The 24,450-nt window shown below is 43.7% G+C and overlaps 1 protein-coding gene and 1 long non-coding RNA gene across 3 annotated transcripts in view; one reads left to right on the top strand and one right to left on the bottom strand.

Annotated features, from left to right (window-relative positions):
• PRR5L (proline rich 5 like) overlaps positions 1-24,450 on the bottom strand; it is a 104,271-nt gene that overhangs the window by 77,321 nt on the left and 2,500 nt on the right. Inside the window, exons 2-3 of one of the 2 annotated variants that reach the window (XM_090140795.1) lie at positions 23,415-23,632; positions 12,079-12,198 (exon numbers count right to left, since the gene is read on the bottom strand). The gene's annotated coding sequence lies outside the window, so the exon portion shown is untranslated. Of the gene's footprint in view, positions 1-12,078; positions 12,199-23,414; positions 23,767-24,450 lie in introns of those variants that run through there. The other variant, XM_090140797.1, reaches the window with a different exon arrangement.
• LOC116229114 (uncharacterized) lies at positions 12,471-23,418 on the top strand. Its single transcript, XR_004166945.2, has 3 exons — positions 12,471-13,245; positions 16,825-17,564; positions 19,073-23,418. It is a non-coding gene; the product is annotated as an uncharacterized LOC116229114 (long non-coding RNA).

Raw genomic sequence — 24,450 nt, 5'->3', positions numbered from 1 at the left:
TCTGTTTGAAAAGAAAAAAGGAGTTCATATAATTAATGTTCGTGTTTATTAGACTTTGGACTTTGCAAAAAATGCAGACTAGAAAAGTTAAGAATTGATAGTCTTTGTACTGCCTTTCTACAGTGAATGGTGCCTGTACTTCCCCAAAGTGTTCTGATGTTTGTATAAATCTTTATTTAATTAAAAAATGAACTGCTAATTGATTTTGTGAGTCCTTTTTTTCTGTAGAAAAATGTTGTCCTGGGTTACCTCAGCCTCTTCCTGATGGTGCCTGGTTTCTAGCTTGGTATAACAAATGTTCACTTTTGTTGCTGAAAAGTAATTCTTTATTTCTTCTTCAAATGGTTTCATCTTTTAAACCATCCTTTCTCCATTTTAGTAATATTTCAGGGCACCTTTTCACAGGCACCAGCTCAGTGCAATATCACAGTTGAGCATGCTGGCCTAAAACTTTATAGATACATGTACTGAACGTGTAGAGAAGTGCAGGAAATAAAGAAAATTCAGACTCCTCTGAGTTTGCATAAGGCATCAAAATGGAACGGTGCATCCAAATACAGCCCAACTTTCATAGAACAGAAAATATTGTCTCTTGTGTTTGCAAATATGAAATCACTTGGGATGTGTACATAAGCTACCAAGCTTTGTTAATTAATTTTAGACATCTCTGTGCAGCCTGGAATATAGATGTAGTTTACGTAAAGCCTGTGCTTTTAAAAGATACCGTGTTAATGCAGCTTCTGCAGCAAGTTGAGATGTATGACAAGTCACTTGCTGAAGTCCCCCTAGAGTGAAGATTGTAACACTTACATTATCGTGATAAACTGGTAAATTTCATATCTATTCAGGAAATCAGAGGGGAGAAGACTCAAAAATCTGTTTCGCAAGGATGAAGCTATGGAAAATACCTCTAACAGATTTCTTCAGGTTGAGGAAGCTTTGCTGCCTTTACAGCTTTAACGGGATGATTAATAGCAGGGTGGCAAAGTCTTTGGCTACAGCAAATGAGAACAAACCCAAATGCAGCAGCGTAGACACAGAAACGAAAGAAAAGAGCTCCTTACCTTTGGAAGGTTTCAGGTAGGCAGGGATCTCCAGCAAAAGATGCCTTCACCTCCACTGCCAACCCTTAAATGAGGTCTGGAAAGGGATGGATCCTGGCTCCACCCCTTCCAGTCACTCAGGTATATTGCATTGCATGCACCTGAGCTCCCCTGGGTTGGCCCTGCCTTCCCACCAGGTGTTCAATCACAGTTTCAAGCCCTGACAGCATTTCTGCTGCAACAGCCTAGTAGCCTTAAAAATCTCAAATACGTTGTATTGCTTATTCTAGAAGGTAAGATCCACTGCAAAGATAAATAATGAGATGAAACATTCATAGTAGATCTGAGGAAAATCTTGATGTTAAAGTCAAAATGTTGTAAAGCCTAATGTAATGAACTGGCAGGTGCAAAGAGCTCTGGTTACAAAACCATTAAGCAACTACAGAATAGTTATGGAGAAGAGTCTAAGAACTGAAGAGAGTGTCAGAGCTGCCCTATCTGCAGACAGCTAAAGTGCTTATGGGGATTTAATTAAGGAGGCTGCCCACTGCATCAGAAGCATGCCATCTGACGACTTCAAGTGGTATATCTCAAGTCCTTCTGGTACTCTAGCTCAAGAGCTAGGAGACTCTAAGAGAGATCGCCTTCAAATCTTTTCCTGAAGCGTTATGCATTCTCCTATTGGCTCTTATCACCTGTGCCAGAAGAGTTGAGACTTAACACTCAGAAAGAGATGTATAAAACAAGAGAGGCTGAGTAGAACTGTCATTACCCAACCAGCAAGAACACTTCATTAAGTGTACTTAATGTCTTGCTTAGAGACTGCAACGCAGAGAACAGTGCCTGCTTTTGCAGACAATCGTGATCTTTTTCACAAGAAGATTGCTCTCTTAAAACCAGTTTTTTATCCTTCCTCCACACATTGCTGCTATTTGGCAGATAAGCCTAAACGTATTCAGCACAGCTTTATTACCAGATTGCTCCTGTACCAACTCTTTCCTCTTGCTTAGTTTTCTCCCAGCTTACCCTTTTTCTTCCCTCATGTTTACAGGCAGCAGTGAAATTGCCCTCCACTTAGAACAAATAAGTAGAGTAAGCTCTATTTTCTTTCAGCACTGCAGTGGCCATTCTTCACATACAGTTTACATCTCCCTTGAATGGGAATGAACACAGTTGTTCCCTCTGGAGAAGTCTAGTCCAAGGGCGTTACTGAAGAACAGAGCTGCCACAGTATGTGAATCACCTGAACTGCTCCTTCCAGAAAAACCCAAGCCCTCACTGTGAAATGGGGCTCAAAAATTCCAGTTCTGAGGAGTAGAAAAGCGCCTCCTACACACACCCTGATTGTGGAGTGATAACTCACTCACACCAAGCAACACAGAACCGAGTTATCTCTAAGCAAGTTTCTTTTACTGAGAAATCTGTGAAGGACAAGCATACACAATTTATTCCATCAACTTCTCAAGTTACACTCAAAAATATACAGATATGCAGAAACTCATGGTAGGCTTTAGTTTTTGAAGCAACATATAACTGAAAACTAAGGTTTAACCAGATCATCTGCTGTAGTTTTTGCAGTCTACCTGTGCTCCACCGAGCAGTCGCTAAACCCGTGCTTGCCATTTTAAACATTTGAGAAGCGCATCCTCCTACAGTCTCAGCATTTCACAAAGAGAAGAGGGAATGAAAGGAAGGAGCGAAACAGAACTTTCCCGGCCGCGTGTGTGCCCCTTCTTCCCCAGGAGATGGCGAGCTTGGTCTCCCCTCGCTCTCCCATCTCTGGTCCCGCAGGCAGAGCCGCTGAGCTGCGCCCGGACTTCGCCGGGGCTGGGAGCCTGCAGCAGCCCCGGCAGCCATTTAGTCCGGCAGCAAAGCATTGGTCAGAGCTATATTTAAAGGGCACTGACAACTTGGAACATTTCAAAACCGGCCCTTCCCAAACGACACACAGATCTGTTGTTAAATGGCAGTGAACAGAGTGCTGTGAAAATCAGGTCTGGAGAAGGAAGCAAGATGAGGGGCTGTGGGGAAAAGCTCCTACCTTCCCAAGCATTTGCAAACCAGTTTTAAACAGCACAAAGCACAATGGCATCCAATACAGCTGAAGCCTGTTCTCTGTATATATGCACGTTTTCTTGTTGCTTTCTCACCTCACTTTTGCTGCTGTTGTTAACACGAGGCTGGGGACAAAAGTAAGCTCTCTTCCCGCACGCACTCAGCAGAGCCATCATTTCCCACTTGGAGGGGAGGTGCTAATGCACACCAGCAGCACAGACTCACCACAAAGCACTGTCAAATACACAAAGCAAACCAACTGAATAGAGACAGCTAACTAGAATCTCATTCCCCTCCTTATTCTCGTCTAGGTATTGCTGCTGCAAAGGCTTGGAACAATAGTAGGTATAGCTATTTCTCCCCTCGAAGACATGATTTTTCAAGTTGTCAGCATCCCTTTATGCTGATGAGATAGTGAAGCTTCAGTGCCAGCTAGCAGCAGAAATATAATAGCATCCATTAGAGCTGTTAGCTAGAGTCTGGCAGTGCTTCTGTTTATAATTTAAAGGGTTATAACTCAGCCATGCAAATAAGACGAGGGAGAGAAACTTTACACTGAAAATCTGGACCTCGCAGTGGGCCTTCTAGTTTCCTACAAAGAAATAAACATCAAATTTGCTTTGATGCTCCAGACTCTGCTGTAAAAATGAGATAAGAAACCTAAATCAGAGGGCTGAAGTATACCAATGCCTGGCCTTTGCACAGAAATGGAATTGAGCTAATTGGAAATCTTTACAACTGCATCAGTGCCTGTAGCTCCAGAAGTGTCCAAACCCCCACTCTGTACCCTTAAGTCTTAAGGCAAATTCCATTGTTGCCTCCAAACAAAGCACTACATAAGTCAGCAAGGCTTGCGAAGCAGCGTCTCCCCTCTGCATAGCAGCAGCGCTCAGCCTGGATAAAAAGTTCACTGCAGATTTACAGTATGTGCTGTCAGAAGCCCTCTGGTTCCTGAGCACTTTGAGGGATTTAGGCTTCAGAGCCACATTCCCAAGCCTGTTTCTGCACTTAGCTCATTTATCTGCCTACAAAGGACCCTTACTTTTGATTACTTGGGGGTGGGGGGAAGATCCCCTAACAACAGTCAGTATTGGCTCGTGCTAAGCTAAACCAGAATGGCAGAAAGTCATGGACTGTTTCACTTCGATGTCAACAGACAGCTGATCCTCTTTTGTAAAGATGTGTCTGCTGACAAATAAATAATCAGAAGATCAGACCGAAACAAAAGAGACACAAAACCATGACAGAGCACACTGCATAACAGAAAGTTGAAAAGTGCATTTCAAGCCAACTTTTTTTTTTCCCCTCTCTGAAAAGGACAGCATGACAGTGTACTTGACCATCTGTCTCTCAGGATGCTTTCCTCTTCCTCAGCACAGATGGTAAACTTCAAACATCACTATCACTCTCATCTACAACATCAGCCCTGTAAGCAATCTTATTTACAATATCCACACATTGCTTTCCAGTGACCCAATTTCTCCCTTTGGTGCCAACTCAGAAGTTCTTAGCCAGTATGAAAGGCACTAAAATAGACACGTTCAAAGCTGCCCTTGTGGGCGTGGTAACACAGCTCCCAGGAAAGAAGAGCCCCTCAAAATGAAATGAAAGCCGCTCACAGCGCTGCCTTGTCCTCAGGCAAGTAAATTAAAAACCTTCCCCGTGCTTCCAAAGGGGGAAAAAAAAAAAAAAAGAAAAAAAAAAGGAAGAAAACCGAAGCAAGAAATGTAAACCAAGATACACCTGTAATTCTCCCTGCTGTCCCAGTTTGCACAGCACCCAGTTTGAGCTGCTGGTTCCCAGAGGCAGAGACCTTGTCCTTGGAGCCACACGCAGGGTGCTGCTGCTCTCGTATACAATAAGGAGGATCCTGTCTGTTGTCTGTAATGCACCAAGATAGTTTCATTAATCTGGGATCAGATTTCTGGCTTTCTAGTTGCTTGACAGTGGTCTTTTATCTTTTGCTAGATAAGTGAAACAGATCTACGCAGGGTAATGGCCAGACTGTATTCCCAGAGACTGCTCAGACGGAGGCAGCCCAACGTTCAGAGGCAATGATACAAGCTGCAGCTTGCTAAGTCCCTTAATGGATAACCCTGTCGTTTGTTTAGATAAGGGTCTGTGTCTTTGTATTGAATAGGTAAGGGAGATTCCACAAATGTTTGTATTGAATCGAACAGAAAAGGAAGGTTTCACAAGTCTTTGTATAGAATATGAATGTACCTCTGGGAAGGCCTCCGAATGAATATAAACTGAAGACCTTTTTGTGCAAGACATGCATGGTAAGAGTATCCCCACACATCCAGTGCTGATATTAAAGAGAGCCTGCTTTCTAACACTCTGACTTGAGACTTAGAATTTCCTACTGATGGCTTTATGGTAACAGCAGGGAAGTACTTCGCGTGGAATTCCAGATACTTCTGACATATGTGTGCTCTCTCTTCTGGGCTCATCCAGTCTGTAGGATCTGAAGGGACAATTTCCCATAAGATAAGTACTTTCAGTGACACTTTTGGTTAAATTTTCTTCCTCTACAATTCCTTTTTCCTAAATCATTCTGTATCATAATGTGCTGACATCCTCCACTCCAGAGCAGACTGCATTCTGGCAGTGGAAGGAGATCATCCTATTTCAAGAATTCAATAATAATAAATGGAAAGTACCAACATTCGAAAAAAAAATAAAATTACAGACACTCTTAATGCCTCCGTTGAAGCAATGAAAAGAGCAATGAAGTCTGCTAGTGACTGAAAATGATCTCGACTTGCAGGTGATGAATTCAATTTATTGGTAATCCTCTAGAGAGAGTGAAAAAGCTCTGGGGATGATCACTGCATACAAAATAAATATCCTGGTCACTAATGATATTTATTGCTAAGCACAAGCAGCTCCTCTCATTAGCAGGGTTTGGGGGAGCATCATTTGGCACAGGGCTGTCCTGATGGCAGGCGCAGCTTTGCAGTTCAGCCTGGTTCTGCCTAGAGACCTGCATACCTTCCACGGCCCCTTGGGAGCAGGAACAGGGGCCTACGAGAGCAGTGGCAGTGCCCCAGCCATGTCAGCCCTGTGCAATGCTGGGCCTGGCCTCCATGCAGGGCTAGGGGCCTTGATGTCACCACTGGGACCCCAGGGCAACTGCAAGTAGCCTTGGCGGCAGTGAAAGGTCTAGAAATGTAGACTCTGAGCTGTGGGTTCATCTCTGCTGCGACTCTTGAGCATCTCCCTTCACCTCTAGCAGGAAGAAAGCAGTTACACCTCTTGTAAGGAGATGAATATAATTAATCGATCCACTTGGTATTAAGCCTCTTGAAGTGTATGGGCCTTACGAGTCTGTTGAGAAGTGCCAAGAAAAAAGATATCAATGCCAGAGCACTGTGCTCCCTAAGACAGAACTTATTTTCTGCTGCCTACAAAGAAAACAGTGTTTTGCAAAATTTATCACTCTCTCCAGTTCCTTACAAGCACAGCACTACACAGCTTTGAAAATACAACAGGCTATGGCTCTTGAACTTAAACCTAAATCGTTATTACAATGCTTTTCCAAGAAGCCATGTCCTGCTGGGGCTTATAGCTGAGAGCAAGTCTTCACCTCTCCCTGACCCACTTTAAAAGTTCATCCTTCCACTTCATTCATATGAAAGGCTTCAGAAAGAAGCTGTGAATAGAGACCACAGTAAAAGAGCACTGGTTTGTTTGTTTCTGAAGAAGCCCTGTTGTCCTTCCAGGTAGGCTGGCAGCTGCTCTCAGCAAGAAGCAACATCAAGATTATTTCCCTGCTGCAGTCCTGCACTTCTACCCTCCCCCAGCAGTATCTGACACAGTATCCTTGCTTCTCCTTTCACAGATCTGTGACTGGGGAAATGACTTTGCTGGGTACAGGAAAGAAGTGACATGTAATTCCCCCGGTAATACTGCCTGTGATGTGTATGCCCTGCAGAGTGATAGAAGGGCTCTGGTGCCTCTGCATGCACTGAGCCTGGGTGATCCACACGGACTTACCTACACCAGCTTCATCTGCACAGCTGGATCCCTGCTGCCCAGTTTCCATTCATTTACTGTGGGATTTGCTATTTCCTGGAGGGCAGTAGAGCATTAGCAGGCCTTTGGGAAGGGTCTGCAGGTACCAGTGGAGTCTCAGTGGCAAAGTGATGTATTGCTCAATTAAACCTGAGGTGAAGCAGATGCAGGGGCAAGGAAGGGATGTAATAAGGCTTCAGCCATCCTAGGTGAAATAGAAGGACACATTCTTTTTTAGTTGAAGTTAACCAGGGACTTCATGATTGCCATTTATTGCCTTATTAACCCGCTTTTATTACTGCATTTATGATGTTTGGAATTCTCAGACCCAACAGAGAAATACCAGCAATTAAACAGTTACATTCAGATGTTGTCCTTTATTAGGGCTAGCCCACAGAGAGGTTTGCAGGTCCATTACCATCCCCTTGAGATCTGCTGTGCATCAACTTGGTCAGGAAACATCACAAGTTCTTTTAAAACCCTAAAACAGGCATTACTTCTGCCTCTCTTCCTTCTCTCTCAAGTGCTCCACCAGGAGCCCCTGAGTGCACCACAGAACAGACCCCTTCCTCCTGCAGCCCCACCACTGCAAGCAGCTATTGTATTAGCATGCAGGCCTGCTGCACTTTTGAAAATGAAATAGAAGCAAATGCAAGCCACCTCCACAGCTTCCCCCATGCCTCACTAGCACACTGCGGCAGCGGAGCAAGCTCTGAAGGCAGTCCTGCTGCTGGTACATGGGCCAGGGACTCTTTGATGTTAATCCCAGCTTTGCACGTCTGTGACATTACCACTGTCAGCATGGGGCTCTCAGCAGTAAGGGAATGAAAGCACCAACACTGCTTCGATTACTACAGATTTCCTTTTATTTGGTGCTAGGAGCATTAAAGGAAAAAAGTGAGGGAGGGAGGGGAAGGATCAATTTTACTACACTCTTTGTGAGCAATGCAACTGAAGACGTTAGCAGCCAGCCCAGCTATGGGAAGAGTGGCTGGCAGAGATCGGCATGTGCCATGCTGCTGTTGCAATACACACCAGAGGATTGCTAATCAACCTAAACAAAATTAGACCTAGCAAAACCTTGCCTTGGAGGACTGATACCTATAAATCAACAGAAAAAAATTGTTAAAAAAAAAAAGCTTGCGTTAAAAATATATGCTTTGATTCTAGCCTGGCCCAGCAAGGTGAGATGCCTCTAAGGCCACACAGAAGACACATCTGGTCCCATGGGTTTTGGTGACCATGCAGCCAGCCTGCAGCAAGCTGGGCACGGCAGCAGTCAGAGCAGTACTGGAGGACAGACAGTGCCTCAAACTGTGGGTCAATATTTGCAATTCATGGGCAGTAAGAGGAGGGCCTCCTCCTAAGAGCATTAACTGCTGTATAAGGGCTTTTGTGCTCTTGCTGCTGGTTGGCAACAAAATTGTGCTGATTCTGATGCAACAAGCTTTAATCCTGTTATGTTATCGACACTGTATGTTTCTGAGTTTAAGCATTCCCAGTAGAGAAAATGTCCTTGAAAACTCATTGTCTTTAATTCCCAACACTTTACTTGAAAACATGATCTGAAATATCACAGTAACTAATGACCACAGTGTCGCATCCGCTCTGGGACCTTTTATTTGCCAACTCTTACATGATCACAACTCACTAAACTAGCCTCAGCAGTGCTGGTAAGGGAACCAGCATGGCACCACTTAACTCAGATGATGGATCATCCTAAAACAACACAGCCTAACACCCAAGGAGACAACCAGAAAAGAAATAGCTCAGGAACAGCAAAGTCTTTCAGAAGAGCAGTAAGAAGGAAAGGACCCAGCAGACACATTGTCACGTGCTTTAGTTTGATTGCAAACTGAGACTGGTTGTGAATGGATCCTTGAAGAGTAATTAGGTTCTATGCTTTCAAGCTCATTAGAACCTCTGGATTCAGCCACAATTGGCCCACCACAGTTCAGCAAGCTACTGCATACCTGGTAACTCTCCCTTGTGTTGTGCTTCCAGCTTGCTCACATGGACTATAACAGTGGCAATAGGAAGTTTACCTCACCTCACTTTACACTTGCAGCATGCCAAGAGCACCTGCACACAGACACTTCTGCTGTGTAAGCTCACACACATCCACCTGCGTGCTGTCAGCAGCAGAAGTCTCAGCTACCCTCTGCCATCACCCACTTCCCTCAGCAATTGCTCAGAGCACAGCTAAGGGTCTCCATTTCTATGCTTGATAAGCACATCACCGCAGCAATGCGCTGTAAGAAAAACAACTGAAGCAAAAGCAACAGTACCTGAAGATTCCTTTTGTAAGATAAATAAAACTATAATTTAATTGTCATAAAGAGTATTCCATGGTGTTTTCAGAAGAGGGAGCCAGAGAGAATCGAAAAGCCTGGGAAGCCTCTTTTGTCTTTCAAAATTAAAGGCAAGAGCCTGCCTCTGACACACCTCATTCAGACAGGACCTGGCCAGCTGGAAATGCAGAGGTAAGACCATACCATGTCCCCTTCTGAATGGCTGGGGCTGATCTGTCTCATAGCATGCTATCTTAAAATGTTTTGCTAGAAAAGTATTCACACGAGTTTCCAAACTCAGACCCTGAACTAATTTTTGCAACCATCATCTATTTCAACACCTTACCGAGGTCAGAGCTCTGCAGTACTCAAAAAAATAGATGGAGTTGGCAGTGCCACTGAGCCACTGTTGCATCAAAGCTTCTTGGCCTGCACAGAAAAGCTCCTCAGATCTGAGTCAAAGACTCAGCTCTCACCAACACTTTGCCTTGAATGCTCTGTCCACCAGTGAAGATATGCGAGTGATCCTGCCCTGCAGGTGATTTGCAGCCACAGCTGGCTCAGCCCCAGACAGGATCACAGACTCCAAATGCAGTTCCCTGCATCTCTAGGCTCTGGCTGTTGTGCGTTCATCTTTATCAGAATGAGTCAGAGAAGATCAAATGCGATGACACCAACATTAGTGGGCAGCAAAGGTCAGGAAATACTGAAAAGTTTTAGGGAAGATGGGATAGGGAGGTCAGTGTCTGGTATTCAAAACAACTGATTTCAAGATCAACTCTGATGGGTTGCGAAAGGCCTCCTGTTAGAGCTCCAAGCCCTGCCTCAGTGTCATCAGCCTACCTCCTCATCTGCTTCTATGCTCAAACGCTGTGCAATTTCTGCTGCTTAGAAAACACAGCAAGGAGTCTAGTGGAGAGAGGTCTGCCCTTGTCACAGAACCTCTGCTTATTGGGACAGCATCCACTGAAGGGGACGCACATGTACATGGCTGCCTGAACCATTTCCAGCTTTATACATAACCCACATATTACAGAGCAAAAGTACTTACAGGTCTTAGATTCTCAGCTGCTCTAGCTCTGCAGAAAAAGATCAACCATGGCGTACACCAGCAACAAAGAAGAAACAGATACACAGCCAAACAGAACACTATGGATTGGGAATCTAAACAGCATCTTTAGTCAAGTTGAAGGAAGTCAACATATTTTCCCCTTTAGCTATCTCACTCTAAATTGCTCATTTGTGTGGGCTTGGTAGTGAAAAGGTTAACTTGGAGAAGAAGTCCCCTGATACCACTTTTGAATGTGATGGAAATGTCAAATGACCCCTCTGGTCCAACATGTTCACTCAGACCAGAGGCTGCTTCCTCATTAGCAACAATAAATTCAAAGCAGATGGGAAAATAGAGCTCCATTCTCTGATCCAGCTTTCAAAGTCCTTTGATTTCAGAATCCCTCAGCTGCTCTTTGACTTTCCTCATCTGTCAAATTCCCTGGTAAGATTGATAGGGTCTGGACCAGGGGACATCAGTGCAAATTCTGGTACTGGCTCTCCCCTGCTGAATTTCCCATATCTGACCATGTTAATTGCAGCTTCTCTCTCTGCCTTTGAAGTAAAGACGCTTTGATTTTTCTCCTATCCTTCCTCCATCACCATTTATTACAATACTATGCAAGGGTCAACGGCCAACTCCTTGTCATGTCTGCATAACTTCCCTTATAAATAAACAGCTGCCTGCATGCCACAGCCTAGAAACTGCTCAAGGTTGCTGTAAGTTTGCTTAGAGAGTTCTCATTTTTCCACACCATAAGCCAAAAGGCATGAAGTAAAGCAAAGTTCAGAGAGAATAGCAAAAAAGCACAAAAGTCTTTCCACATATGACTCCACAGCAAATGAACCACAAGGACAGGGTCAATGAATGAGCATGATCTCTCGATATCACAGCTTGTAGAAAGCTGTGGGGATGGTCACCATAGCCCAATTGCAGTAGGAGGCCGATACATCACTTCTGACAGCTCTGAGCTGAAACTAGACATTTCCCACGCCTGTGCCATTCTTTTTTTTTACTATTTTTTCTTTTTTACAAAGGCATGTTTCCTACTGTCCAGCCTGGATCTGAATTCTTAGCTAACTACTACTCATCCCATCCAATTGGTGCAAGAACAAATGATCCTCTCCCTCTTTTTCGGCAGCCATTTACATGTTTGAAGTTCTCTCTCATGTCTCCTCTTGTAGCATCTGAGGCTGCTTAAAAGGCCCTGTGAAATACCACCAGTCATACCCACCTGATTAACAACATTCTCTCCACTTTGACACTAAACTAACCGCAGTGTCCCACGAGTTAGCACTGGGATGCCACCCGAACTGTTTCTTTTCCTACCTTTCCAAAAACACAACAGGGTTTACACATACCGTCACGTTTTAACCTGTGTGTCACATAATTACTAACAGACACCTCTTGTCAAAGGTGGTGAGATGAGACAGTTTCACACAGAAGAACCAAGAACACACAAAGCTGAGTGATTTACTCTGCCTTGCCTCAGACACATCTTCACTGCCTTCCCTAACTTCAGCTCAGCTCCCAGGTTCATCACACCTGTGCTGTAATCACCCTCCAACCCTTTACCTCAGTTAGACGTGCTCTTCTCTGCACTGTAGAGGCCCCTTCTCACCTGCTGTTCTGGAGAGTGGCCACATGTCCTCAGGGAGCCGTGCAGAACATCTCTGGAAAGAAGGATAGTTCCTAGCTGTGCTGGAGTCCTTCTGGCCGGCCCCATCCCTTTGCAGTGGCTCTAGAAGACCACAGAAAAGTTAGTCTGAGCAAGGCCAGTTTAAATGAGGTTAAAGAAGTCAAAAGCCAATGCACGACATACAAACCCCTAGGAAAGCCCAGGCAATAAAACCAAATAAAGCCTCAAATCACATCATCTGAAGGTTTCACAACTCTCAGAGTTGGTGAATCAGAAGTGTTTTAAAGGCAAAATTCAATTTTATGCAATACTATGATGACAACCTCCTGTTTCCAAAAAGGTAGCAACACTCATTAATAAAAGTAGTTGATGGCTACTTGGATACCTCAGCTGCTGTGCCACTGTGCTGCAATGGGCCAAAATGGAGAACTTGTTTTAGCTCAAAGAATTGTCTCAACTCAATCAGTAGTATCAGGTTCATGAAGCACAAATCAGCAAAAAGCTGACTGCATGTAATGAAAAACAATCATGTCTTCACCGTATTTTTGACTAGACATGCCCAGTGCTTGATAACCCAGCTTTTGTACTCAAGACCATGGCATACAATATAAGCTTTTACATACCCTCTAGTAATGCAGAGCCTTACTGATGGCTGTTGTTGCCTCAGTTTAATGCAGTGCTGAGAGTCAGCTGGTTTCGTAATTAAAATAGTTAAGCATAACAAACTAACATAAAAGAAAAACAACGCATGATATTAATCTTATGGATCAAAGCATGACAAGGGTCAGGTCAGCAGCTGGAGTTTGATTGTGGAAGAGTGGGTGGAACACCACCTTGGGCAAATGCCAGAAAGGATGGGACTCAAAACAGTCACACTATGAAAAGAAGAGGAGTGTACACACACTTGTCCCAAGGTGTAATACTAGAATAGCCTTCTAGACAAGCAGAAAGCAGGTTGCTTGATGACTGCATTCTTTACCTGATTGCATGTATGGTACATACATGGATATTGTAATAAAGGAGTGCAGAAGCATCACAGAATTCTCGCATCAAATCATCCTTCCTGCGCTGGATGAGGCAATTGGTGCCCCGTGAGAGGAGTTCAGTCTTCGACTTCAGGGTGACCAACAACAGACAGCTCAACGGAGGGTAAGTCTGGACTTATAAAATTAAGGAGTGAATGAGGGGACTTCCAGTATCTAAATAGGAAAATTCTCACACCAGTCTACTATGAGTCAGGCTATGACTAAACCATAGCACTTATATGCACAAATTTTGCAGCCGATTTCACAAGCTGCCAATTTTAAGCTATAGGAAAGACAATTGTAGCAACTTCTGATAACAGAAAAAGAATATTGTAATTGGTTTTTATTAGAAGGAACATATGATACTGATATATGGAAAAGGGTAGAGAACATTTTACTACCAGAAGGGAGTTAGGGTTTTCCATACTTGAGTAGGATTTGCTAACGTGGCGTATATTATACATTGCTCTTAAGCCTTTGCAGAAAAAAAACACTATGCAAGAACAAGAGAGTGAATCTGAACAGAAGGAAATTGAGATGTAGATGGAAATACCGACCAATAAAGTGTAAGAAAAATCAAAACCGTAGAAACCTCCTCTAGCCCCTCTGCTACCACCATCACCAACGCCTAGGATTTAAACATTGCCTCTAACACGGCCCCCAATCCCACCCCCATATAGAGGTCCTGGGAGAACGCAGGCCTTTTCCTCCACAATTCAGAAATACGTGAAGGAGTCTATTGCAGTAGGAGATTTTAGTGCTTCTCCCGCAATATACAGACAACAGCAACCCCCACAGCATGAAGAATTCCTTTATACTTAAAGAGTTGGAAAACGATATAAAGGAAAACAGGCTTCAGAAGCACTTTACAGTAGGGATATTTGAATCAGTGGGAAATGATTATCTCACGACTCTCTGGAATTAGAAAGTGTTAGTAAAAACAGCCTTGACGTCAGCACAATATGCTGTTTGGCAAATAGAATATTCTGACTTAGTGATACAGAAGCTGTACAGAATTTGAATGATCAAGACCCTGCTAGTGCTGATACATTATTTGGAAGAGGTCATTTCTCTAATGTCTGACAACAGGGTAGGTAGGATCAGGTTATTCTCTCAAGCTACAGACCTGGCTTTAAAGGCATGGAAGGGGGTCCCTGACTAAAAAATCTGGTGGGCATATTTTGCAAAAATACAACAAGACCCTACATGTCGCTTTTGTTCATAGACTTTGAGCTGCCATTTCTAGGTAAACTGATAACCTGGAGGCTGCAGGAATACTTTTTTTTACAACTGGCACATGAAAATGCCAGTTCAGGTTGCCAGGCAGTTCTCACGCTGCTGAGAGTAAAAGCCAGAGCAGTAGGTAAATATGTTAAAGCATGTCAGAATATTGGTACAGAATTTCATAAGGCAATTGTGTTGGCTGCCGCAATACAGCAGCAACTACAAGGTGTCAAAAACAAAATATGTTTTAATTGTGGAGATCATAGATATTATAAAAAAGAATTACCCAAAAAAGATATCTGGAAATTGATCTAAAGAGCCGTATCCAAGATGTGAGAAAGGATATCATTGGGCTAATCAGTGTAAATCTAAATATGAAAAGAGTGGCAGACCTCTTTCATGAAATCAGAGGAGAGGCAAGAGGTCCAGCACCCCAAAAAATCCTTGGACCTTTGTAGCTCATATCCCCTAGGAAGAGAGTGCAACCCTACTTATCTGACAAATACCAAGGAAACTGCACCATCATGGACTTAGCAGCAGCCATTGTACGGAGCGCAGGACTTAACCTTAGAATTACCTCAGATGTAAATTTGCAGGGATTAGGGAAGGTCTATATACTTGACAAAGTGGTATCTGGTCCCTTCCTTGATGGAACAATGGGACTGATATTGGGAAGATCCAGTGCAACTACAGCAGGTTTATTTGTACTCCTGGTGGTGACTAATTTGGATTTTACTGGGATGAAAAAGGTCATGGTGACCCCACTGCAAGGTTTCCACCACTTATCCAGGGGCTCATATATTGCTCAATTGCTGTTAATTCCTTACTGGGTATCCAAAGTCATTAATTGGCCCAGAGAAACAGGTGCATTTGGAAGCATTTCAGATAATACGGTAAATTGGACAATGATACTATCATAAAATTGATCCACATTATCGATAACAATGAATGGTAAGAACACGACAGGCATAATAGAAACAGGAGCTGATATTAAAATTGTAGATAAAAACTAATGGCTCTTACAGTGGCCTTTGGCCCCTGTTGCAGCTTTGGAGTAGGGGTTTGGTGGCCCCCCAGCAGAGTCAGGCACTGTCATACGCAGAAGGACCTGATGGACAAGGAATGATCCTGATATCATTCATGTGACTCTTAATAGGGAGCAATGGGAACAGTTGCATCGTAACAGTACATCCATTCAATTTTCAAAGGCCAATTTTTTAGGAGAAATTGAGTTTACACCACCAGCTTACAAACTGTTGCACTCCAGCAAGACCCACCTCTAACACTTAAATGTACAGTTTTATTGACGCCCATCAAAGATGCACTAAACAGCCTTTTTGTTCATCAAAAACAGGACAGGGAGTGGTCTGGTGGAGGGAAGAAGACAATTGGAAATATATTAAAGGATCAGGATATGCATCCGACTCAAAAGGCTGAATTGGGAGCTATTCAGATGGCTCTAGAGACATTTCCAGAAAGGGATTTGAACATCGTATCCAACTCACAATATGCAGTCGGAATTGTAATGTGCACTGAAAATGCATCGATCAAAACTGATGATAAAACTTTGCTAAACATGTTGCTTTCCATAAGGGCTAATCTACAGAGTAGGATGTCAAATGTATTTATTATGCATGTGTGATCACATTCTGGCCTCCCAGGCCCCATAACAGAAGGAGATGAGGTTGCTGATAGATTAGCATCAAACTACGGTTTTAATGTAGTGACCACACAATTTCAGATGGCAGTTGTGTCCAACTCCTTTTTGCATCAAACCACTTGCTGCCTAATGAAATAGTTTGATTTGAGGTGCTCACAAGCAACAGACGTTCTCAGAGCTCGTGCAGATCATCAACAGTTCAGTTACAGTGTCCCTTTCAGGGCTTAACTCCAGGGGTTACATCCTAATGACATGTGGCAGAGGGACGTCACACATCTTGGAGTCTGGAAAACTAAAATACGTCCATGTTGCGGTTGATACATTTTCTAAACATGTTTGTGCCTCTGCACTACCTGGTGAAAAGGCAACTCGTGTATGCAGACACTGGTCTCACTGTTTTGCGACAGTGGGACTGCCAAGAAGCATAAAAACAGACCAAGGACCTGGCTATAAATCAGAATGGGTAAAGCTGTTTTTACAGCAATGGTCTGTGTCACATGCATTTGGCAGTCCATATTATCCTCAGGGTGAAAGTATCATGGAAGGCATGCATGCGAGTCTGAAAACAACGTTGCTTAAACAAAAAAGGGAGAATATGATCTTCCTTCAAGAGAAACTTGACAACACAGTATATTTACTTTAAATTTTTAAACTGTGATGATCATGGATTCCCTGCACTTAAGAAACACTTTAAGCAGAAAACATTACAAGCTCCCTATCCAAAAGTACTGCTTAAAGATCAACTTACCCCACACTGGAAAGAGCCTGTATCTTTATTAAGATGGGGAAGAAGGTATGCTTGTGTTCTATCTCCCACAGGTACTCTTTGGATTCCTGAGTCATCTGTTAAGCCATATCATGAGCTGGAAAGATCAGCACTTCAACCCAATTCCAGAGATGCAGTACCCAGCAATCAATGATAACAAAAGTACAGCAGCAATCCCAAAGACAGAACCTTCACTGCCTGCTCCACCGATGACTGCCTCAGTTGCTGCCCCATCAATTTAAACAAAAAAGTGGGAAATGTAGCTGTGCTGAGCGACAGCTGGTTTATTAATTAAAATAGTTAAACATAACAAACTAATATAAAAGAAAAACAACGCACGATCAAAGCATAGGGACCTAACATGAAAGAAAAACAACGCATGATATTAATCTTATGGATCAAAGCATGACAAGGGTCAGGTCAGCAGCTGGAGTTTGATTGTGGAAGAGTGGGTGGAACACCACCTTGGGCAAATGCCAGAAAGGACGGGACTCAAAACAGTCACACTGCGTGCAAGGAGCACAAAAGAACTGGAGTGTACACACACTTGTCCCAAGGTGTAATACTAGAATAGCCTTCTAGACAAGCAGAAAGCGGGTTGCTTGATGACTGCATTCCTAACCTGATTGCATGTATGGTATATACATGGATATTGTAATAAAGGAGTGTAGAAGTATCACAGGATCCTTGCCTCAAATTGTCCTCCCTGCGCTGGATGAGGCAATTGGTGCCCCGTGAGAGGAGTTCAGTCTTCGACTTCAGGGTGACCAACAACAGAACAGGTCGACGGAGGGTAAGTCTGGACTTATAACATAAGGCTTGAATCAGGGGACTTTGGGTATCTCACTATCTCAGAACTCTTGCACTGTATCATCACAGAAAGAATTTCTGTGCTGAACATGGCATCAGTTCTCTACACACAGATAGCAGTGGGTACATGTGCTGAGGACTTAACATGTATCTGCCCAAGAGGAATTTGCTCTTAAGTCACATATTTATTATTCTATAAACCTAGCAGAAGGCACAATGTGATACTGACATTTCTCTGTGAGACCGAGCAGCTGTCACAGTTGTTTTGGCACAGAATGAGCCGCAGTAAGCTGGGCCATCAGGGCACCCACAGCTCCTATTTATTTGTGCCATGAGAGACATGATCATAACAATTTTAATGATCAGAGAAAAAGGTGCGGGAGGAAGCCTGAGAATTCACCACACAGCAAGGGAAGGCACAAGGTGATGCCCACAGACAGGCTGCAAAACAGTCCTTTGATGAGCCTCTGCCCTTTGGGGTACAATCACAGAAACAAGGAGCGGTTTTGTTCACAGCAAACAAAACCCAAACAAATAAAACAAAGTCCCAGTCCTGCAAGACAGAAGAGAGAAGCATTTGGCTGTGTGCTAATGAGGGAGCAGTGGAGACTTCAGCCAACAGCAGAGAACAATTAATTTTTACTGGAAATATCAGAACATCAGATGCTGAAATACCAAAGCTTTGGAGATGTATGTCCCTTGTATGTAGCTGAGTGCAGATGAGGGCATGGGTTAATCCACTGCTAAACCTAAATCTCATTCCTGTCCTCCCAGCTTTAGGAGCTAGGCCTGAAACAAAAGTATCACTTTCTCACTTTCCATCCTAAGGATTTTCATCTCAGTCCAAAGTGAATAACTTTCACTCTCCAAAGTGCTCAGCAGCTAATTAACCGCTTCAGGCACTACGATATGGGTTATCCAAGTGGGCTGCAATGATCTGGGATGGGGAAAGTGGGATAAAGGGGATGCTCCATGGCTGCAGCACAACCCCTGGGATGAGCAGCAATAGCATTCTCATGGGCATCCTCACTGCCATGTCCTGCAGTAGCCTGCTGTTTTGGGACACAGCCCACTACTTGTTTTTATTTCAGACCCGACATAAGTAAATTATTTCTTCCTGCCATTCTACTTCACAGTGGCCTACAGAGCTTAACCAAAAGACCGAGGTACAGCATCAGCCAGCCTGCTAACACAGAGCACAGGCAGCCCAGTGAAGCTGCAGAGGGAGTAGGAGCAGAGCAATGAACGAGGCAAGCAGCCCAGCAGCCATCTTAGCACCATCCCAGCAGCCATCCTCTGCCAGCCCTTTTCTTGACTGGGGGAGGATACTCTGCTTGCTACAATACAGCCCAATATTCAGAGGGTCACAATTGTAGCATCTGCCCCAGGCCTCCCAGAACCTCTAGCACATTTCAAATTGTGTTAGTTTGGGAAAGAATCAAACAAAATTAGTGTGGGAAATTTTGCTTTGTTTTTCTTTCCTCCCCTCAGGTGATGCTCAAAATAGAAAGCAAACAAATGTCACTGCTGATACACACAGCTCCCAAGGCAGCAATGAGATGCACAGGCACTGCCCGGCCCCTGTGCTTCATCAAGACTCTGATTTCCCATCCATCACCCCCAACACTTTCAGCAAAGAAAAAATGACTCTTCTGGCTTTTTTTTTTTTTTGAAGATCAGATTATGGAATATAATCAAACACCTTCCCACTTGCACACTGATCCACTTGGTGAATAAATCAATACCGGTAATGGTTTGTTCTCAGTTTTTCATCACTTTCTTTTCCCCAATCTCCTGTGCAATTTGCTCTGTCTGGCTATTTCAAAACATATCTTTATTATGTCCTTTTACTCTATTCAGATCACCATCTGTTTGTTTCATTAGCAGTCTCACTTGAGCAGAGTGTATTTAGCAGGGCATTCAACATTCAAAAATTAGAAGCTTTGAAATCAACGTAATCAATTGGAAAATGACAATTTTCTGCAATATTTTTCAGAAACTGGTTCTAAAAGCAACAAGAGCCAATTTCTTGATTCCTTCCCCTTCTCTTTTACCTTTAACTGAGAATCACTAGTCTACTCTGAGACCAAACAAGAGTAAATGCTTCCCGCATTTCAAAGACAGGCTGTTAAATAACCAGGCTAATCCTCGATCAGCTCACTTATTTATCTGAGCACTCAGCAAAGAAACGTGTTAAGGGACACCACCCCAGAATAACCATCCCCTTCTGTCCTTCATTCACTGGGGTAAAATCTAGCAGAAATTGCTCAAGGTTAGCAGTTCATAGGCCAGCCCATGTTTGATTAATGAGAGGGCCATCACACAGCTGATACAGAAAAATACACAATGCCATAAAATAAGCAAGTTTAAAAGGGGGAACGTTTTTCAGCCACAGTGCCAGTGCCACACAGAAGACAAAGAATCATTTTTCACTCCTCTACCAGGGAGTGCAAGGTTGTTGGGACATGATGGCAACTCATTGATCTAGGAAAAGACCTGAGTCATTTCTGTTGACCCAGAGGGAGAGCAATGAATTCAGCTTCATGTCTGCGTGCCCCCTTGTTCTGTAGCACAGGATTAAAAATAAGCCTAGCCTGAAAAGGAAAAGGAGACTATTGCATTGTATTTGATTGTATTGGATTGCATTTGATTAGTGTGTGAGATGAAGGCAGCACGACTGCTGGGAAGAAGAAGAGATCAGGCAGATGAGAAGCATGAAGTGGCACACAGTGATTTGTTTCTTCACTGGGCCATTAACTCAGCAGTAACCACCTCGGATGTTTTATTGTTTTAGATCCTGGATTTGACAGGTTCTTCCTTAGGCTGTGACTCCTAGACTCACCAGACCACAGCCGAAGCTGTAATTTCCTACTGGGTAAAACTTACTTACTTGAAAAACACAAACACATCGTAACTAATAGACTGATAATTTGCATGAATTCAGTCTTCTTACAGAGCAGTACGATATTACTTCTATCTGCATGGGCCACTGACTACCAAAAAAATCACTGCATAATAAAGGGTAAGTTGTGCCCCAACTCAACCTCTGGGAATGCCTGGTGTTACCAAGTCACTGCTGACATACTTCTAAAGAGAGACTTCTCCACACTGCTGCCTCTGAAAAGACACTTACTCACCTATTTCCACTGCCCACCTAAAGATGTGAGAGATCTCTGGTGGGACAGGAAAGGCCAGCAGGCAGTCAAGCTGCAGCAATGCAGAAATCCTGAGCCGCTCCCTGGCTGCAAGCTGGGGGACAAAACCCATACAAGATCATCCCATCCCCAACAGCAATAGAACCGTTCCCAGAAAACTTCACCGATAGCCTTTAACTGCTTGAATGGCCTTCCAAAGGCAAAGCAGTCAGGTGGGCAGATGTAAAAGGAAAGCAGGGGCAGACCGCCACAGACTACGTGTGCGCTGAAGCACCAGCTCCTCACCAAAAGGCAGCACCACACAAAGCTGACAGAAGAGATCTATCCAGGGGTCTCAGAAAGATAAGAAATGCTTCAGGATCCCTTCGTTAAGCTCTCAGACTAAACAGAGACGAGGGCAGACAGAACCCATGACATTTCCCTAGCAGTTGAGAGCAGTGGGGAAAAGCTTACCCTGCCCTTCAATGGCCCTTCGCAGGCACCCCTCAGTTGACGGCAGGAAGTCAGCCACTCTCCGGAGACCATGGTACACACTCAGTTCCTGATGACACTTCATGTTTAACAGTAAGAGCTCCAAGCTTTTGTTAGCTGATGTCACAGCCATAATGTGATGCAATCATTTTTTTTTTTCCTCCCCTTCACTTCCTCTCCTTTCCCTTTGGATCTGTCACAGTCCATTTGGTGAAGATGAACTGGTGTTACTCTGTGCTTGGCTCCCATAAACATGAAGGGCTCTCAGACTGCCCTACCTCTGGGGCTGGCTACTATCCTCAGTCACTGGAAGAGGAGAAGCCCAAAACCTTTGTTGGGAAAATACCCAGCAGTTCAAGATCTCCTGTCATACCAATCTTGTCTCAGTGGCCCCAAAAATAAAAATCCTAGGAATTTTTAATTACTTAAAGATTTTCTCACCTCAGAAGCAGGGCAGCAGCACCAAGTCACCAGCAAAAATCAACTCAGCAGAACAAGGGATGAACCTGTACAGACTGTACATGCTCAGTTCTGACTCAGCTTCCACTGAGAAAGAAAAAGATACTTCTTCAAAACACTGTGAAGTCCTCAAGTAACTCAGACATCAAGGCCAACACCTCAAGCTGCTGGGACCACACAGCACTCCACAGACTAAGCATGGGGCTTCACAGCTGGCTGCTCCACAGGGCCCTCTCTGGCACACCAATCCCCAGGGCAGCTCCCAGGCCACCCAGGCTCTCACCACATGCCCCCAAGGGAAAACCGAAGGCGAAGGCAATTTCTGCCATGCTGTGATCAGCAGCCAGCAGCACTTCTTTCCCATCACCCCAGCCAGATCCTTGACCCCATAAGACCTTGCATTAGGTGTGACATATCCATGCCTCTTCCCCACCTGAGCCACCTGCCCAAAGCTCTCACTGCTGTGCATCAAGCTTCTCTATGCTAGGAACAGAGCTCCTCTGCTTGCTCTATCAGATTAATACAAAAAATGCCGCCAGCATAGGGGCAGACCCTTAAGAATAATTAATAGTTGCAACTTAGGTTTGTTTAACAAAAGAAAGAGTTAATGTATGACTAAGGCTGTCAGTGGACATTAGGGGAAACACCCATCACATCTCCAAGTTCCTGTCTGCTTCCGCTGTCTTTAAAGCTGAATGTATTTCGGACAGTATTAAAGTAGTTGGGCTCATTAAATTTTTATAGTTTTTCTTTGTCTTTTGCAGACCACAGATTTTTTTCTTCCTTTGGTCACCATCACCATGGGAAATTAGTTCCTAAGCTCTTATTAATTTTTTGCTGGCAGTTTTTAATGGCCTCACTCTTGCAAGGCATCCCATTCATCTAGTGACTGCCAGGCCACGAGAGCACCAGGGTTTTCCCCCCCACATGCCTTCCTCCAAGCAGAGATAAGAGCACAGTGATATTAAAAGCAAGAGGTGAGATGAAAGTGCCTGCTTCAGATCAGACACTACTGCTATTCCATAATTAACTTTGCCTATATTTTAAAAGGAAGAAAAAAAACAATCATTTCAAACCAGTCTCCCCCATATTAATATTCTCATTCTCAGTACTAGTACCGAGGAAAGAAAGTGGGGGCTTTCTTCTTTTTCTTAAGTAATATTACCAAGTCACCCTCAAAGCACTATCTTGAGATCATTTTTCAAATGTCAGCATAAAAGGCAGCCAGATTGCTCTCTCTTCTCTCTGTAGTTTCCCATATCACTTTGGGCTACTGATATGCTCAGGCTGAAAAAGACACTTCTTTTTCCTACCTCCCCCTGCTCCGTTCCCAACTGTGTAAAGCAAAAAATCATGGTGTCAGGCATCTGACAAGGTGTTTCTATAGTCCCCACACCCATACTCCTGCCCTTCACACACTGGACTGGCAAGCTGCATCTCTACACCAGCAACCACTCTCAATACACCCTGCTCACTTCTGGACTTCTGGGAGACATTCACAGGCCGCATATTTGTTAACCTGTGGAAACCTACAGAAATACCTGCTTGAGATTAAATGGAAACTTACTGTAGAGCAGAAGCCTCCACACACTGAGCTATACAGAATTCTGTAAGTCTGCAAATATAAATAATGCAAACAAGTACCTGGAGATTAGAAGAAAATATGGAATTCAAAACTTTGCTTCTATTGCTGCCCTAATTTTAACCAAAAAAAAAAAAAAAAAAAGAAGAGAACTTGAAAGAGTTACCTGCAGGTGCAGATTCTCCTTTGTCCTTTTTCTTAAATGTGCAAGCAAAATTGGATGGATTCAGCAGATTATAAATGGATGGGTAAGACAGCACTTCCCACTGGTTGGAGGCTGCATCTTGGAAGATGACAGTTCTGTTATTTCCAAAACTAATCTTGGTGTCTATCCGTGTTTCAGGTGTTATCACTCATGAAACCGTGCAAATCTTCCTCCTGCCCCTGCAAAGAAGAAAAAGGGAGAGGAGTTAGCTGGTAAGATTAACCAGAGTGGTTAGCTACTTGAGAAATACGACTTCAACACAGCAAATGATTTCCATCTATCTTCCTGAAGGAAGGTGACTATCATACCACACGCACATATTTCAGTGTCAGATACCAGCCAAACCAACTTGTGCTTCAGAAACACCAACAGCCATTCCTTATAGCTGTGACTGCAAACTCAGCACCAGGCCCACTGGGGCTCAGGGCACAGGAACTACCAAGCCTGGCCTCGCAGCTTCTGGAGACCAGCTTCACTAATGAACATCTGCTGCATCTCTCAGGCAGGGGCGTTCTTTTATTTCTACAGAAGCTCAAGTCATAGCATTATCTACGTAATCCATGCCTGAACCAGCATATCTAATACAACACCTTGAAAGCAGGTATTAAAGCCAGCTCCATTACCTCTGTAGCAGAGCATTCTCTAAATCCACTTTGGATAATTCATTGGTTCTGCTAACTCCTCTGCTCTGCACAGCCTACCAAGGGATAACAATAAACACAGCTCTTGCCTTTGCATTTGGGTAAACAGAAACCAGCAAAGAACAGCCAATTATCAATGATGTTTCCTAAGATTGAAAACACATTTAGCATGCAGCATTTAAATATTTTTTCAAGAGGTACAGTGGGTGGAATATAGAAACAAAACACAAGTTGGAAACACCAGTTTTCATCAAAAGTGGGGGGAAAAAAAATTCCCCCCACTTCCATATAGAACAACACACTGGAAAGGGAGGGAAAGGGAGCTTTCACCATTGAGAAGAAATCGTCTCAGATAT

Source organism: Phasianus colchicus, chromosome 5 (assembly GCF_987193195.1).
Source record: "Phasianus colchicus chromosome 5, bPhaCol1.hap1.1, whole genome shotgun sequence".
Taxonomy (NCBI): Eukaryota; Metazoa; Chordata; class Aves; order Galliformes; family Phasianidae; genus Phasianus; species Phasianus colchicus.
This window is presented reverse-complemented; position numbering and strand designations above follow the sequence as displayed.